Here is a 13,059-nt window from a genome sequence, read left to right as displayed (position 1 = left end):
ACTTACCCGCACAGAAATGAGTGGTTGGGGAGAAGGGTTTAGCTAGCAGAGGCCAGCAGATTAGTATCTTAACTGTTTCATGTCATAAATATAGCAGTCAAACAAAGTGATTTAGCAAGAACATAGTAAAGAGAAAAAATAGAATACAGGGAGATGTTTAACCTGCAGTTGAGACTAGATCAAGAGAAATGCCTTATAAGGGGGACTGGGCAGGATTTGGGAGCAATAATGCAGCCTTCAGTGGCTGTTACAAAATCCTGTTTGTTGCTAATTCAGCAATTCTTTACCATTCATGGAAACTGAATAATTAAGGAGCACATCTTTGAGGCTTGAAAGAGGAGGCAGAGGAAGCATACAAGCTTTTCAAATGTTCCTTTTTTTTTTTTTTTAAGTTAACCTTTCCAAACTCTAAATCATGCCAAAATCAAGAGCTTTGATCCATAAGAAGTACTGCTTGCAATCAGACCAAAGGCCATCTAATCTGCTATCCTGTCTCTGAGGACAGCCAGTAACAGGTGATCACAGCAGCATAAAATATAAAGCTTGTATACAGAGGTCTTTGACACCGTTCCAGCAGTCTATGGACTTTCTGAACTGGCAGTTTCTTCTGGACCTGGCCTTAATGAACACACTTAGTCCCTTTTTAAAAATCTTTTTCTACTTTTGGCCTCCACCATGTTTTGTGGCAATGAACCCTGAGTTAATTGTGTGGTATGAAAAAGAACTGTTGTCAGGCTGTTTTAATGGTTTTCTTGATGATTTAATCGAGTGGCCCTTATTCTTCCACTGTCAGATATAATGATGACCACCCCTATTCCTTGTCTCCTTGCTATTTGTGATTTTACAGACCTATATCATATATGTCCTCAGTCATAACTTTTTCCAAGTTGCAGGTTCATGGTATACATAGCTATTCATTCTATGGGACCTGTTTGACACCTCTGTCCTCTTGTTCACTGGCCCTTTTCCAGTTCTACCCAATAACAGAGTTGAGAAGCGGGTTGTTTTGGTTTCTTCAGTGTGTGGATTGATGTTTCACACTGCTTTCTTGCCATCTAAATTACATGCTCTGCTGTCATAAATAAGCCCTCTTGTGATACCTAAGAAAAATAGATCCTAATTGTAAGTAGACACCTGAAAACTAACATACCTACTTGCCAAAAACTGTTTGGACATCAGAAAAACACAGGTTTAGTTTTCTTTCTTCTTGTTTAGAGAAACCATTCAGGTTTTTCACTGCACAAGGAATTCACAGCAAAGGCAACTGCTGCACTCCCAACACAGAACGAGCTATTCCAAAGAGTCTTCTAGGTGCTGGGTTGTGGTAGTGGTTGTTACACTGAAACAGCTGCCTGTAGTTGATGACAAAATGCAATTGATTGATTGATTAACTGCCTTTCCTGGAAGTGTATTTAACTTGAATGGCAAGCAGGTCTGTTCTACTCTTGAGTTTACCCTGTAGAATGTCTTGAGACCCTAAAATACCAAGGGTACTGTGCCCTCTGTTAAACATACTCATCCTCATTCAGTGAGTTAAATGCTTGCTACTCTATATAGCCTTCTGGGAACAAGCTGTAGTTTTACAGCTGAGTCTGTCAGCTCCTGTTATCAGCAGTGTTTTATAAAATTGTTCCTGGTAATGGGAGAAAAGAGGTGTTGGAAATTACACCATCACTTGGACATAAAAGTAACTTAATACATGAGTTATCCTGTTGGCTTCAGGGGTACGGCTCATGTGCCAAAGGCTATTTGCTGTATGTAAGATTGTCTAAAATGGCTTGATTTTGCCATACTTACGTTATTCTCCAGATGTTTGGGAGATTTTTTTTCTCTCCTTGTATTTATTTCACTTTGTTAGCAGAGATCAGAGATAAATTTATCAGGCCAACATTGTTCCACTTTTTGTTCTGATAAGAACATTGTCATCTGGTGCTTCCTTGTTCTCCCAGACTTTTAAAATATTTATTTATTTTTTAATTGTGCAATAGGTTAATTAACTAATTAGTATCATGTTGATATATATGGTCAGGTTTTCCAGGAAGTCCTCTATCTCTTTGTTTTTATGTCTTTGTTGCTTCATCTTGGGTGGAGTGACTTCACAAATAGTCCGAGAGGCTGATTTCACTTGCCCTTCCTTTCCTTCTGTGCTTACTTATTAACGTGCTTTACTTTCTCTTTCCTATGACAGATGTGAGAGTACTTTTCTTTAACCTTGTCAACTAACAGGATCTCCTTTTCAGAGAGAGTCTCTCATCTGTTTGTCTTCTGTTTTGTTGCCACACCAGTTCCTGAGAGGTAGTGTTCGCTTGTTGTTTTTACATTCCTTCCCCTGTCACAGAAGTCGAGTCTCATGCCTTGACTCCAGGGTCTAGTAAAATTCCTTAGGCTTATCACACACTGTTTAATTACTTAATTTGAGAGAGCAAACTTGCTTTCTTGCATGATAAGAATCTGCCCCTTAAACTCAGCGTGACTCTTTGGGGATGCATGCAGCCTTGCTGATCCAGACTGGATGTTTCAGACTCAGGTGGAACTTGTTCTTCCCTGAAGATAAGATCAGCTGAACTTGGACTATTTGGCTGCTCCTATGGCAACAGATCTGAGTCCGGGTGAGGTGACCGCATTTATTTTGACTAGTTTTGCTAATTGTGGTTCTTGATGAGTGCTAGAAACTGGGAGCTGTGACCTGTAGAATTAATCTCTATCACTCACGAGATAAAATGTGGTTGATTGTGCTGGGGGGCAGAGGGGAAAGGAGCAGTGGTTATGAATTCTGTTGGAAGTCTGATAGTGGAGGCTGAAGGTACAGCAATACCTACAGTAGTCTTCAAATAAGCTATCATTTGGTCCTTGCCCAAGAAGCCACCTCTTGCAACCAAGTCACTAACCTCCCAAGGGGGCGGGAAAGATGGGAGACATTTGTTGTTCTGTTGCTGTTTTAAAGAACAAGATTGGCTCTCTTTGGCATCTGTGTCCTGACCCTGGACAATCCCAAGAGGACGCCTGTTTTCCGGATCTTGTTTACTCTTTGGCTTGTCAGCCCAGGTTTGCTGATCTGTATGGCAGACCATGGGGCCTACGCTTGCGGTCCTGGTTTTGGACAGAGAATAACGAAGCTGGGGCTGCTCGCAGCTCTTTCTTTCTGGTGTGAAATGGTGAGTGGTTCTGAATGAGCCTCTTGCTGAGTGTGTGCCTTCTGGGTTTCTTTTGGTATGCATTTGTATATTTAATGTATATGTGTCCAGTGAATTATGTCAGAGACCTTTTCTAAGTCAAACAAATAAACTCTTTACTATGTTACATTCAGATAGTTTGTTCATTGGTGTCACTTTTAATTTCTTGGCTACGGTTCCTGGGTTTTGGGGATTTTTCTGTTTATTTGTCAAGAACCTGTACTGTCTGGATTAGAGCAGGTTTCTGTGGAACATGTGAACACCTCTGGCCAATGTTTTGCGGTGCTTGTTAAAAGATGTGTGGGCAGCTAAATTTCCCGCAAGTACAGTGTCCTGTGGCTGTGAGTACCTTGAGAGAGACTAATTCATTCCTGTTTTCTTGTTGCTGGAGTAGGCTGTAGCAGATGTCCACTTCAGTTTTTATTTTCTTTATTTTTTACTACTGCTCTCTTTGCTGCTGAACTGTATCTTGCTGCAGCTATAAATGCATCTGATGAAGTGCCACCTCTGTTTCCCTTTCCATCTTCTTATATAATTTGTACCCATCAGCAATGACATTTCATTTATGAAACCGAGTCCCTCTGCTACGTTTCAGTTTTACCTGGTACAATGTAATCCTTGACATTTAAGTAACTCCCAAGCTCTTGGTTCCCATGCTCCCTTTGTTTGTGTATACAAAAGCCTGTTTTAAAATTCCTACCATGTTTCAGAATAAATCCAGCCTCTATTTTACTTTTGGGCATTAAGATACATGAAAAAGTATTTGCAGTAAACAAAATCTCCGTCTTTCTTTCAGTCTTTAAAGTCCACATGGCAATTGCATTGATACTGTTTAAGAGGAGCCGGTCTAATACAAGCTCATTTCACAGGGTTTGTCAGGGCTCCGTGGATCCTGAGCCTCTTTCTTTATAGTATTAGCACCACCACCGCTTTGTGCCTTTTCTTTTTCTGCACTTGTTTTAGGGAGGTTCTCCAAGAAAGTAAGATAAACTTGTCCTAGTCCTCACTTCACTGCTACTTTAATATTACACTTTTCTCTTTTTTCTTGACACTTTCATCTGTGCTCTTTCAAATCAGGGAGCAGTCCAGAAATGAATGACCTCTTTGTGTCCCTAGACCTTATGTCCCCTGACCTTGGCCTGCTGAAGAAATGCAAATTTGGGAATCCTCATTTCCTCAAGCAAGGCTTTGGAAAAGCACAGTCAGTGACTGTATGAACCATCTTGTAAGAGAAACCTATGGATGTAGATGAAATGGTAAGGCCTTTATGCATGTAGCAAGGCTTGCAGATGTTTACCTAACCCTTTGCACAACACCTATTTCTGATCTTTCTTGCAAGTCTGGGCACGTGTACTTGGGGAGTTACGATACAAAAACCCGCAGCATAACATGCAGCACCCCAGCTACTCCATTCTCACTCCCAACATGGGAAAATTTGCCGTGCTTTTCAGCAAGATAGGGAAGTAAGGGACAGCAGCTGAGAAGTGTCTGCACAAGAACTTAGGGGCAGAGTAGCTGGTGTATCCTAAATTCATAACATAATGTGTCGATGTCTCAAATTTTGGAGATGTTTCTAATCCTGCTTCTCTCTCCCTTTCCAGCCTGTCTGTCTGCAGTATCAACTTCTGCCTTTTCATCTGACTTGTTAGGTTTTGTTTTCTTTTTCTAAAACATTAGATATGTCAGTTGTAGGAGAACTGTAGGCATAAAACAGCCCTTCTGCCTGTCTCAGGTAGAAAGCAGCAACTTCTAGATGACGGGGAGTGCTGAAAGCCGATTTTATAGACACTGGATGTGTGAAATTGCACATAACCAGGAAAACACAACCAAAAGAATTTGTGCAGAAAGCATAGAGGCAAACTACAACATTTGAATAATGAGGATTGCAGCTATTATAGAGGGCCTGAAACCTAGAACATAAAAATGAGAGCTGATTTTAATGCATATACATAGAGTAGCATAGGGAAGGATCAGGGAGGTCAGGTTAAGGATATTTTCCATTTGTGCATATTGACTGTATTCAGGGGGTCCTTTGCCTTTTTAACTTATTCAAAGCAAAAAAGCTTCTAGGTAGTGAATTTCCAATGTGCAAGAAAGAAAAGTATGTTGCACCAGTGGGCTGTGGACTGCATTTTGCATGGGCTTGGGGGTGGATTTCGCACATGCCTGCTGTGGGCTGAATTAACACCCATGTTTCTTCAGCTATTTGGTTTACCAAACTGGAGTGGCTGTTGCAGGAAGGATATTGCTTTCTGCGATCAGACCAATAGCTGACTAATTGCAGGATGGAGTGCTAATATCAAGACTCTCCAGCCTTTGTACTGTGGGAGGTGTTGTGCCCTTTTATTTAAAAGTGTGCAAAGCAGTACTCCCAAGCCAAGGACTAAGACATACAAGCTAAATAAACATGAGAACATGGGGCGACAAAGGAATAGGCACACTTCTGCGAGATCTGCATCCTTGTGATACGGCTGGTAGAACGCATTGGTCTATGCTTCCCCTGAACTGGCTACAGACTAATGGTAGGATGGAGAATGGGGAAAAAAATTGAGCACACGAGAGCAGGCTGCTTATTCCAGAGCTGGATCCTACATCAAGCATTAAAAACAAAGGCTACGTCTTGCACACCAACAGGGTGTGTGAGATAGGAATGTCAGTTACCTGTATCTGCAGAGCTGCAGCAGCCCAGGTCTGGGGTTTTGCATGCTTGGGATTCTGAAGAATATAAATGTTACACCTGAGTGTTCATGTAGGCAGACCCTTGTGTCTGAGGTTCCCCCTAGGACACAAGAAAAGGTGTAAGTGCTGCTGCTTGGTTATAAAGGGCAGAATTATACTTGCCCCTTCTTGCATTTTTTGGAGAAAGTTGTGCTTAAGAAATGCAGGGGCTATTTTATTATTATTATGCTCTGGCTTTTGTGAAACTTCAGTACTAGAGGAAACAATAAGGAACTTCCAGGTAGCTGGGGTCTAACTTCTGTGGAGGGGACACTTCCACAAAGAAAGATAATTAAAAGAAAAAGCTAGCTCCCTGAGAAATTACAGTATATTTGGTGAAACTCTGCGAAATCTCAAGGTGTAGATGCTAGACAACCTTGGGAAAAGGGCATTTACCTCAAGTGTTTGAAAAGAAAAGCTATTTAAACTTTGAAAGAGCTATTGGTTTTATTGTTGCAATATTTATGATCCTCTCTTTATAGGTCATGCAACCATTTCCTTAGTTATCCTTAATCTCCTACCAGAAATTCTTTCCCTTGGCTGGCAGTTCCCTTGTGCTGAGCACTTGTACTACAGAAACAGAAAATAGCAAATCTAAACAAAGTGGGATCATTTATAGCCATCTTGCTAAGTGCACAACACATCTGCAGAAGGATCAATTGCTCTGATTTAGCATGGCCATTAGTGACATTTTGCTGCCACTGAAAGGAAGAAAATGTCTCTGTTTAGTGTTCTGAGCTATAACTGCGATAATCATAGACATTAGAAATGGAAAAGGCCACCAGGTCGTCTGGTCCATTGCCCCAGTACAATGTAAGGCGATTCACCAATCTACCTTTTCTAGGACTTGGTAAATTATTCTACTACTTGTTTGAGATTCTCCTTCACAGTCTAATAAATCTCATAGGAAGGAAGTTAAAAAATAACTTTTTGGAGAGGTACAGTAGGTAGACGTTCTGACAGGCATTGCACTGAAATAATGACCTGTCTCCTGGTTTATCAAAGCATCTGCCATTGCCCTTTCACAATAAGGACACTGTAATATATTCACTTCCTTTGTTCTGTATTTATGACTGCAGTGTTTCAATAAATCAAAAGTTTTCTGGAAGGAAAAGTTGGAGCGGTCTCTACTGGTTTCTCACAAATTTCCTAACCACTTTTAAAGATGTTAATTCAGCTACAGAACTAAAGTTACACTTCTGCAAAGCCAGATTCATTTCCCTGCACCCAGTGAGGTTACACTGGATTTATGCTGGAGTTACTGACAGCACAGTATGACCAACAGCTTCCTCTTTGCATCCAAGGAGACAGACTCACAAGAACAAAGAGAGAGACAGACAAGCATAGGCGCCAGCTACAGATGCTGTACCCTGCAGCCAAAAGGAGGGTGTTGTTCCAGGCAGGCTCCATCTTGTTTCAAAATCTTCCACGTAAGTAGTGCTTGGTATAAGTAATTGGGAATTCACCCATGCGCAGCAGCATTGTTAACATGAGGACACCCTTGGAAGCGCTGTAGGGTCTTTGCATTGAATATTGCTGCAAAAGCAATTGCTGCAACAGAAGGTCTTCTGGAGGAGTTGGGCTCCCTTGATAAACACAGCCTGTCTTCTTGAACAGAGCCCTGGTCTGGAATGTCTTGGAAGAGTAGCTTAAATGTGTATTTGCCTTGCTCTCTGTGCACTAGCACTACCCTGTGGAAGCAGGACCATAGGTTACAATAGATACCAGAGCTGGTTTAGGCTCTGTAAGATCCTAAATGACAATAAGCAATCCAGCAGCAGAAATCAAGTGTGGTACAAGCACTGGAAGCAAACAGCCTAGAACTGAGCTGCTAAGGGCTCTTGAGAGGGAACACAGTTTCTTTTTAGCGAGGTCCTTGAATCCAGAACAGCAGTCATAAAAGAACATTTTGCTCTCTTTCAGAAAAAAAAGGCGGCAAACCCCAACAAACTGTTGACTTTCCTCTAGCAATCTAGGAGTCGCTTTAGGGCAGGATTAGGAGAAAAGCCCTGGAGTTTTTGCTTTTTTCCCAAGTGAGGGAGAGAGAACCTGGTGTTTTGAGAAGGGCTGTTTGCGCATGATGAAATCCACTGGAATCTTGATTACCTTTCCTTCCTCATGCAAAAAGAAAATGGCACAGTGGGCCAAATACTGCTGTAGCCCCTGAGCAAATGAGTCTTCCTCCATTAGTGCCTGCACGCAGTTTATCAGTGTCTCCTAAGAGATCATCTCTCAGTACCAAGAGGGCTTATAATTGCTCCCAGGAGTCGGCCTAAGGGCTTTGCCCACACATCCCCACCCTGAACATCCAGCAGCCGATCCCATGGCAGCCACAGGGAAGCTGCTGGCAGGTTTTCATCGAGGAGGTGACATGGAAAGCTATACTCACAGACCTGGGTTGACTTTGGTGCCAACTGTTGCAGAAGCAGAGCTGGGACAGCAAGTGAGTCATGGGGTTTGCAAGTAGTCAGGTTTGAGTAGTAAAGAAAAAAGAGGTCGTCCCACCCAGCTTTGCTGTTCTTTGTTTCCACAGCTGCCGGAGGCAAAATCATGGGAATGGCTGCTGCCGCCTTCGTCAGGGTTCACCCCACCTCACGTGGGGTGACCCTGGGCCATTTTCCTTTGCAGCTCTTCTTCGTGCTACTCAGCCCATTGTCGCTGTCGACCTCCCTTCTGCCCCTCCGCACAGCTATCTCTGCAGGGTCTTTGCCAGGGACTCCCTGCAGCTGATCAGGGATGATGCAAGGGCAAGGAGAAGACTGCAGCTGATGAGAGCTCTGTGTGAGGGACAAAATACGCCCTTCTGCGTGCAACGCTGGCCCTAGATCCAAGAAACCTCCCATATAGCTTCCCACTCCTTGGCACATAACATCTTCCCCACATTTTTCCCACCATCATCCTCATTCTGCCTTGCACTGAGATTTTCAGTAACTGTATTTTTTTACCAATCCCACTTTTATGCTGTCTTTCAGATGGTTTTCTCCTCCATTTTTCTTACTTACGATGCTCCTTTCCTGAATTGTTCTCACTTTCTGTCCTCAGGTCCTGCTATGATTGACTCTGGCCCCTTTGCAAGTGTCAGTTAGCAGTCAGTTAAACACTTGGGGATAGGGGGTTTTGGTGTTGTTTTTTTTTGTGGGGGTGTTGTTTTGTTTTGTTTTGTTTTACAAAAATGGAACTATGTAACTGTTGTGCTTCCCCATCAAACACCAGTTTTGGAAATCTTGGGAAGAAAAGGAAACCTGTGAAGGGGGAATAATATAGCCACCATCCAAAGTATGGGAGAGTTTAAACAATCGAATTGTAGCTTTAAATCCCTAATCAATCAAAACTGACAGCAACTTTTGTGTTTTTTTCTTTTTCACCTGAGCTGCCTGAAAGAGGCACAATTTTCCACACACTAGAAAAGGACACTGATTTCCCCCCCCGATTTTCTGCCCTGCATTCTGCACACTCCACTGCCCCATCCTCCAGTAACTCTTCAGTCTATATCCCCTGTTCTCCAGGCCCCACTCCTTGTTTCCTCATATGTTTTTCTCGCAGAGCATTATTCCTGCTCACTGTCTGTGTCCAGCTCACTAGACCAAAGAAGGGCAGCCGCTTTGCCAGTGGTATTGCTTTCAGTCCTGCTGACAAGTGTGGACAGCGCTGCACTTTTTTACCACGGACAGTCTCACTTCTACAGACTAAGGAGAAATGGCAGCTGTTCTGCTTGCTTTGATCTCATTAATAATAAAGGACAATGGGAGCCCTTTTGAATATGAGGAAAAAGCTTGAGTTAAAATAAAAAATTAAACAGCATAATTAATTAGAACCACAGCAAAGCCTTGGAAAGCTGCCATCTTAAATTACTATACAGCTACAACTCCCAGAAAATAATAATAATTTAAAAAAAAATCATATGCTCTTGCAGTCCTAATAAGAGTTAGGGATAGAAGGACAGGTGGGAGCTTCCCCAGCATCAGTATTGATCATACATGTGTGATATTATCAGATGTAAGTTCCTTATTCCCCTCTTGTAAGCGCACAGGCATATACATATCCATAGCTCCTATGGCAGAGGGAAGGAGCTGGCAGGAATGTGCCCAGCCCTCCTCTTTCTTCCAAACCTGATTCTTCTGTTGCGATGGGGCTGGGTGACATAAATTGGTACATAAATGAGTACTACACATGAAACTGGCTAACTTGGGAGAAATAAAAACTCCAGTGTAGATCTGAACTTTGGAAAATGGACGGAGAAAGCGCCTGTAGGAGTTACCATATGTCTAGCTGTAAAATTCTAATGCTGCCCTGATGATGAAGGTGGACCTGTGACAATAAAATACTATAATTGCTTTCACAGACCTATACTTTAGTTTTCATTTAGGTTCAGCTAAAGGTGACTGAAAACAGTTTTGCACAGGCTGCTACTGGTGTTGAGTATCATAGCTCTAACCAAGTTGGTGGAATAGGAAGGTTAAAAGGTAAATAGAATCTTGTCTGAAGAGCTGCATGACCTCTAGCCTCAGTATAACTGCTCCATTCCTAGCCAATGATTCATATATGCACACTGGTTCACTTTCAGCACTGAAAGCACAAAGCAGGCATCTTCCTTTGCCAACATAGCGAAAAAATGGACAAAAAAAAGACTGTTTGGGTAAAAGAATACAATATTATACAAAACATTTTCCTAATTGCCTTTTTTTTCCATTAAAAAACCCCACATGTTAACATTGTTTTGCTGAAAATGGCAATATTTAAAATAGCTTCAAATAATGTTAATGAAGCATTGTTTTAATTTTGCCTCCAGGAAAAAAAAACAAAACAAAATACTATTATAAGTTGTTCTCCATTTAAGAACACTGCCATCATATTGGTAATTTTTCCCCTTCAGCTGTGGGCTGACAACCTTCTCTTTTCCCCTTTTCCTTCCAACAGTATTATGTGAGCACAACAGCACAACAGATTGAAACTTCTGCTAAGACCTTTGCCCAAGACATGCATAAACTGCTCTTGTTTCTATTGCAACTGCATGTCTTTCCTGGGTACGACACATAAAAATAGGTAATGTCAAAATAAGCCTATTATATTAAGAACAGTTATAGATGTGAAGACGTCTGACTGGGACTTAAAGCTCAGATCCTGAACGCTTACAGTCATTAAGGATATTTTTTCACATTTTTTTTGTAAAGCAGGAATGTTAGCACTAATCACCTGACCAACGTAGAAATTTGAAAATTACATTTGACATTATCTCCCTCATTTCCTCCTGCTATTTCATTTAATTCTAGTATTCATTACTACTTTTTTCCTTAAATTGCTCTTTTGTGTTTGTTCTCTGCTGTTATAGGTGACCTAGAAAGGAAAAAATAATTGGGTTGAAATCTGCTCTTCTCTATTTTAAATACAAATTCCTTTTTCCTATCCCCATTTTTACAGCTCCCAGGCATACAAAATATTACTTCCTCTCTCTCTTGCTTGTTCCCTGAAAAGCTGTGTGAAGGATGCAGGAGAATGGTTGAGAAATCTTCTCACCACTCAGTTGAAGGAACAGGAAATGCCAAATCCTTAGCAGATATCTTTTCTGAAAGTAATTACTAGAATAAATACTTTTAAATAAGGATAATTGGTATTTTAAACAGTACCAAAATGTTTCCAAATATTCATGTTTTATTCTTTTGGTACTTTGATGTCATGTGCCTGCTGAAACTTCACTGAAGTCTTCTAGGAAAGGGATAGATAAAAAACAGCTTCCAGGGGAAAGAAATAAGCAAGAGAATAACCTAATCAGCCTGTCTTTATATATAACAAGAGAACATCAATTCTTTTATTACTTTTTTATGAATCAACCTTTTAACAACAGCCATCTTCTTTTCCAGAGCTGCCTGCATTTCAGTCACAGATAAAGTACAGCATTATATCATATGTTAAACACCACATTTCATACCAAAGCCTAATGCACCATAAAGAGCATCAGCATACACTTTACTGTGGCTTTCCCAAAAGTAACCTATCTCCTAATTGCAAAGCAGGTAACTAACCAGTTACTTTCTGTGCTCACTAGATAGCTGCTGCTTAAAGCATCTGAAGCAGAAAAAAGGCAGGGTTAGCAAAGACTGTTATTCAATATCAGTAGCTTTTAGTGACTGACTATCCAGAGTTCATTCAGGTACATTAATTTAAAAAACCTAGCAAGCCTATAAAAAAGATGTTACGGCACTGTTGGAAATAATGAAGTGTCCAGTGTCAGATCTAAAAACCCCTGACTTTCAGCTCCAAATATCAAAGCTGCTTCTAGTGTTTTGTCCCCTCTCATTCCTGCATTCAGAATTGTCCCAACCTGGCAGCACTCCTTGTTTGTTTGAAGAAAGCCCTTCACACAGCCTTTTCCTGTACTGTATCCCTGTCAGGTGCAGTATTATTTGTCTCTCTGATATCACAAGTAAACTTAATTTTAAAAAAAGAAGAGACCGTGTATTTTCACGGCATAAGGAGGTGAGGTTGGACTAATCAAAAGGTTGTGGAATTGACCCCAACACTGAAGTGTGTCTGTCTCTCAGGCTACAGTCCCTGTGAGGTTTGATACTTTAAGACGTTTGCAGGCAGGGTCCCTTCTGCAGAGGCCAAAGGGAGCAGATTCATACTGCAGTGAGCCCGTTCCCCTGAGCTTTCACATCACTTGTCTACCTCACCCCAAAGAAGCCCAACCTTTCCCAGCACCTGGAAATGCACCACAGCGGTAGCGTAACACTGACATCCAGTGGATGAAAAAATGCAATTTCACTAGCCAACTTGGTCCCATTTTTGGACAGAAGTGGCAATGGGGGAGGTATGAAAAAAAATAGGAATAACTATTTTGTCCATAAGCATTTGGACTTTATGAGAGCCAGAAGCTAGCCTGGGAGCTGTGATCTCCCCAGATCCACAGGTGAACCCAAGTGGGAACTTCTGAGTCATCCGTTATCATTTCAGACAAACCAACAAAATCTGCATGCTTTGTACAGTTCAAATTTGTTTTGTAGTGTGAAACTACAGGGACAATGGAGCGTGGTATCTTTTGTTCCCCTGAAATGAAAATGTCTGATTTCCTAGGCTTATGCAAAATAAATCATATTGCTTCACCTTGCTTTCCATGTCCTGCTACAAGCGCACCAAACCCCTGAGCAAAACATATGAAGGAAAACCTGCA

Source organism: Ciconia boyciana, chromosome 1 (genome assembly GCF_034638445.1).
Source record: "Ciconia boyciana chromosome 1, ASM3463844v1, whole genome shotgun sequence".
NCBI classification, from domain to species: domain Eukaryota; kingdom Metazoa; phylum Chordata; class Aves; order Ciconiiformes; family Ciconiidae; genus Ciconia; species Ciconia boyciana.
Note: the sequence above shows the minus strand (reverse complement) of the source record.